Below are 6,000 nucleotides of genomic sequence, written 5' to 3'. Positions count from 1 at the left end.
AGTCCTGTGTATGCTCATTGACCACACATATAATGTAAGATGCAAACTGAGTAACCAAAGAAACTAGAGACGCCAAATGTTTATGACAACTCTGGTTGAGTTTTGGGAATAAGCCTCAAAAAGTCATGTTGCTTTCCTCCATACTGTGTTCTTGTTACAACTGTAGTCAAGGCTACCGCTGATTTGCAGGACCTCAGGTGGCACAGAGGGATGCAATGTGGATTGCTTTCAGAGCAGAAAACAGTCACAATACAGAGAAATAACTCATCTATTTTATAGCAATGTCCAAAATAGGCCTACTGCATGTATGGGAATTCATGTACGCACGTGTGCATGTGAAAGAGAGAAAGAGAGAGAGAAGACCCGTCTGCCCTTCCCCCTTCCCTTTCTCAAGTTTTCCACGAGCTCTACTACCCACGGAAAGGGAGGCCATAACCAAAGCACTCCAAAGCACCATGGAAGTTCATCCTTAATTTTCCAAGTTAAAAGTGCCCAGGTCCTGGAATTTTGAGAGCAAGTAAAGGACATGCAAGGATAATTTTGCCTTTTGCTCTGATTTCAGAACCTGATCCCTGAAGTAAAATCAAATACCACTTTCTATTCAAAATATGGATTCTGGTAGCAAAATGCCAGCATTTGAAATTCACCTGGCAGCTCTAGTTTATTTTCTCTGCTTTTTTCTTTGTTTTAAAAGTGTAACAATTTATCTGAAGAGTCATGTTTACATTTTATCTTTTTAATTATTCTAGAATCATGTTTCTTTAGCCTTCTGCTTCTCGCCTGATTTTAAACTGTCAAACTCCTAATATGGAATTATCATTACAGCAAAATTATGCCACTCATCACATTATGAAATAATTATGAATAGTTGATCTCATCTGCATCAGTTCTTGACGCAGTGTTGCTTCTCTGGAAAATAACGTCTGCCTCTGTCAATCTTCATCCCTATCTTGGGGATGATCCTACAGTGTGTGTTGCTTCTTTTTTTTACTAGTTCTTCTTAGATATGCACAACAGTAGAGTATATTTTGACATATTAGACATACATGGAGATTAACTTATTCTAATTCGGATCCCATTCTTGTTGTTGTATGTGGTGTGGAGTTTCACTGAAGTGTGTTCATATGTGTACATAGGAAAATCATGTCAGATTCAAATCCTGTTCCCACTCCCTTCCCTATATCCCCCTTTGTCTAGTCCACTGAACTTCCATTATTCACCCCCTACTGTGTATTAGCATCTACATATCAGAGAGCATTTTCAATCTTTGGTTTTTGGGGATTGGCTTATTTCTCTTAGCATGATAGTCTCCATCCACCCATTTAGCGTCAAACGTCATAAAGTTATTCTTCCCTATGACTGAGCAATATTTCATTGTGTATATATACCACATTTTCTTTATTCATTCATTCTTTATTCGTGTTAAAGGGCATCTAGGTTGGATCCATAGCTTAGCAATTGTGAACTGATGTGGCTGTGTCTCTGTACTATGCTGGTTTTAACTTCCTTGGATATATATGTAGGAGTGGTATTACTGGTTCAAATGGCGGTTCCATCCTTAGTTTTTTTTTTTTTTTTTCTTTTTTTGAGGAATTTCCATACTACTTAAAAGAGTGGTTACACCAATTTGCAGTCCTACCAGCAATGTGTGAGTGAAACTTTTTCCCCCACATCCTCACCAACATTTGTTGTTGCTTGTATTCTTGATAATTTTCATTTTGTCTGAAGTGAGATGAATCTCAGTGAATTTTTTAATTTCTATTTCTCTAATTGCTAAAGACATGAACATTTTTTCATATATTTGTTGACCATTCTTATTTCTTCTGTGAAGAGGCTGTTCCGTTCCTTTGCCCATTTATTGATTAGGTTATTTGTGGGGTTTTTTGGTGTTAAGTTTTTGAGTTCTTTATCTTGGAGATTAATGCCCTATCTGAGGGGCAGGTGGCAAAGATTTTCTCCCATTCTGTAGGCTCTCTCTTCATGCTTTTAATTGTTTCCTCTTGTTGTGAAGCATTTTAGTTTGATACCATCCCATTAATTCATTCTTGATTTTACTTCTTACACTTTAGGAGTCTTATTGAGGAATTTGGTTCCTAAGCCAACATGATGGAGATTTGAGCCTACTTTTGTTCCTAGTAGGTGCAGGATCTCTGGTCTAATGCCTAGGTCCTTGATCCACTTTGAGTTGAGTTTTGGGCAGGGTGAGAAATAGGGATTTAATTTCATTTTGCTGCATATGGATTTCCAGTTTTTCCAGCACCACTAGTTGAAGAGGCTATCTTTTTGTCAATGTATGTTTATGATGCCATTGTCCAGAATGAAATAACTGTATTTATGTGGGTTTGTCTCTGTGTCTTCTGTTCCATACCATTGGTCTTCATGCCTATTTTGGAGTCAATACCATGCTGTTTTTGTTATAGCTCTCTAGTTTAATTTAAGGTCTAGGTATTGTGATGCCTCCTGCTTTACTTTTCTCACTGAGGATTGCTTTAGATATTATGGGACTCTTATTTTTCCAAATGAATTTCATGACTGCTTTTTCTGTTTCTATTAAGAATATATTCAGGAGCTGAGGTTGTAGCTCAGTGGTAGAGCACCTGTCTAGTATGTGTGAGGCACTGGGTTCAAGCCTCAGCACCATGTAAAAAATAAGCAAATAAAATAAAGGTATTGTGTCCATCCACAACTAAAATTATTAAAAAAAAAAAAAAGAATGTATTCAGAACCTTAATAAGAATTGTATTAAATCTGTATAACACTTTTAGAAGTATGGCCATTTTGACATTCCTATCCAAGAATATGGAATATCTTTCCATCTTCTAAGGTTTTCTTCAATTTCTTCCTTTAGTGTTCTGTAGTTTTCATTGTAGAGGTCTTTGACCTCTTTTGTTAGATTGATTTCCAAGTTGTTTTTGTTTGTTTGTTTGCTTGCTTGTTTGTTTGTTTGAGGCTATTGTGAATGGGGTAGTTCTCCTGATTTCTCTTTCAGCTAACTCATCATTGTTGTTCAGGAATGCTATTGATTTATGGCTGTTAATTTTATATCCTGCTACTTTTCTGGATTCGCTTATGAGTTCTAAAAGCTTTCTGGTGGAGTTTTGTGGGTCTTATAAATATAGGATAACAACATAGGCAAATAGGATAGTTTGAGCTCTTCTTTACCTATTCATATCCCCTTAATTTCTTTCTTTTGCCTAATTGCTCTGGGTAGAATTTCAAGGACAATGTTGAACAGAAGTGGTGAAAGAGGCACCCCTGTGTTGTTTCAGTTTTTAGAGGGAATGCTTTCAGGTTTTCTCCATTTAGAATGATGTTGGCCTTGGGATTAACATATACAGTTTTTTCAAGGTTGAGGTATGTTCCTACTATCCCTAGTTTTTCTAGTGTTTTGAACATGAATAGATTCTATATTTTGTCAAATGCTTTTTCTCCATCTATTGAATAATCATGTGATTCTTGTCTTTAAGTCTATTGATATGGTGAATTATATTTACTGATTTCCATACATTGAACCAAACTTCATCCCTGGTATGAACCCTACTTGATCATGGTGCACTATCTTTTTAATGTTTTTGTGTGTGATTTGCCAGTATTTTATTAAGAATTTTTGCAACTATGTTCATTGGTCTGAAGTTTTCTTTCCTTGATGTCTTTGTCTGGTTTTGATATTAGGATGATACTAGCTTCATAGAATGCATTTGGAAGGGATCCCTCCTTTTCTATTTCATGGAATAATTTGAGGAGGACTGGAGTTAGTACTTCTTTGAAGATCTGGTAGAATTTACCTGCAAATCTGTCTGGTCCTGGACTTTTCTTTGTTGGTCGGCTTTTGATAGAATCTTCAATTTCATTACCTGAAATTGATCTGTTTAAATTTTCTATGTCCTAGTTCAATTTGAGTAGATCATATGGTTCTAGAACTTTGTTGATGTCTTTAAGATTTTCTATTTTATCAGAATACAAATTTTCAAAAGAGGTCTCATTATCTTCTGTATATTAATAGTATTTGTGGTGATATTTCCTTTTCCATCATGAATTTTAATAATTTGGAGTTTTTTCCCCTCTTTCTCTTGGTTAGTTTGGCTAAGGATTTGTCAATTTTATTTATTTAAGAACCAACTTTTTGTTTCATTGACTTTTTGAATTTTTTTTCTTTGCTTCAATTTCATTGACTTTGTTTCTGATTTTAATTATTTCCTATCTTCTACTGCTTTGGTGTTGATTTGTTCTTCTTTATAGGACCTTGAGATGGAATATTCAGTTATATATTTGGTGACTTTCTGTTTTTTCAATAAATGAGTTCAGTGCAATAAACTTTCCTCCTAGAACAACCTTCATACTATCTTAGAGATTTTTGATATGTTGTGTCACTACTCTCATTTACCTCTAAGTATGTTTTAATTTCATTCCTGATATCCATTGGTTGTTCAATAAAGTATTGTTTAGTCTCCAGGTGTTAGGGTGGCTTCTATTTTTTTCTAATTCTTCATTTCATTTCATTGTGATCTGATAAAATGCAAGGCATTATCTATTTTTTTTCTATTTGTTAAGAGTTGCCTTATGGCCTATGATATGTTCTATTTCAGAAAATGATCTATGTGCTACTGAAAAGCAAGTGTACTGTTTTAGTCAGCTTTTTCATAGCTGTGACTAAAAGACCCAACTGGAACAATTTTAGAGAAGGAAAAGTTTATTTGGGGGCTCACAGTTTCAGAGGTCTCAATCCATAAACAGCTGGTTTTGTTCCTCAGAACTTGAGGTGAGACAGAACATCATGATGGAAGAGTGTGATGGAGGGAAGTAATTTACATGGTAATCAGGCAGCAGAGAGAGACTTCAATCACCAAATACAAATATATACCCCAAAGACAGTCCCCTATGGATCCACCTCCTCCAGCCACACCCTACCTGCCTTCAGTTACCACTTAGTTAATCCCATCAGGGGACTAATTCACTGATTTGGTTAAGGTTCTCCTAATCTAACCATTTTTCCTCTAAACCATCTTGCATTTTCTCACACTTGAGCTTTTGGGAGACACCTCACAACCAACCATAACATGTATTCAGTCATTGATGGAAGAAATATTCTATATATGTCTATTATGTCTAAATTATTAATTATGCTTTATAGTTCTGTAGCTTCTTTATTTAGTCTTTGTTTGGAAGATCTATCCTGTGTTTAGAGAGGTATGTTAAGGTAAACCAGTATTGTTGTGTTGTGGTCTATTTGATTCTTGATATTGACAAGGGTTTTTTTTTTTTTTTTTTTTTTTTTTTGATGTACATAGATGCTCCATTGTTTGGGACATAAAAATTTATGATTGTTCTTTCTTGTTGTTGCATAATTCCCTTAAGAAGTATACAATGACTTCTTTGTCCTTCTTTGTCCCTTCTGATTAACCTTAGCTTGAAGCTCACTTTATCTGATAAGTGGGTAGAAATCCCGGCTTGTTTACAGATCCATATGAATTATATGTTTTTTCCCATCCTTTCACCTTCAGTCTGTGGCTGTCTTTGCCTCTGAGTCTCTTGGAGATAGCATATTGTTGGGTCTTGTTTTTAATCCAATCTGCCAGCCTATGTCTTTTGATTGATGAGTTTGGGCCTTTTATACTCAATGTTATTATTGAGAAATGATTTTTATTAACTGTCATTTTTATTTATTTCTGGTTTTTAATTTGTGTTAGTTTCTCCTTTGATTGTCCATTCCTTTAGTGTAGTTCCTCCCTTTTGCTGGTTTTCAATTCCATTCTTCATTTCTTTTTCATGAAATATTTTGAGTATGTTTTATAGTGCTGGCTTTTTAGTTGTGAATTCTTGTAACTTTTGTTTATCATGTAAGATTTTTATTTCATCTTCAAATCTGAAGCCTAATTTTGCTGTATATGGTATTCCTAGCTGGCATCCATTTCCTTTCAGGGCTTGGTATATATTATTCCAAGACCTCCTGGCTTTTACTGTATGGGTGGAGAAATCAGCTAAAATCCTGATTGGTTTAGT

The sequence above is a fragment of the Sciurus vulgaris genome, assembly GCF_902686455.1.
Source record: "Sciurus vulgaris genome assembly, chromosome: 3".
Lineage (NCBI taxonomy): Eukaryota > Metazoa > Chordata > Mammalia > Rodentia > Sciuridae > Sciurus > Sciurus vulgaris.
Note: the sequence above shows the minus strand (reverse complement) of the source record.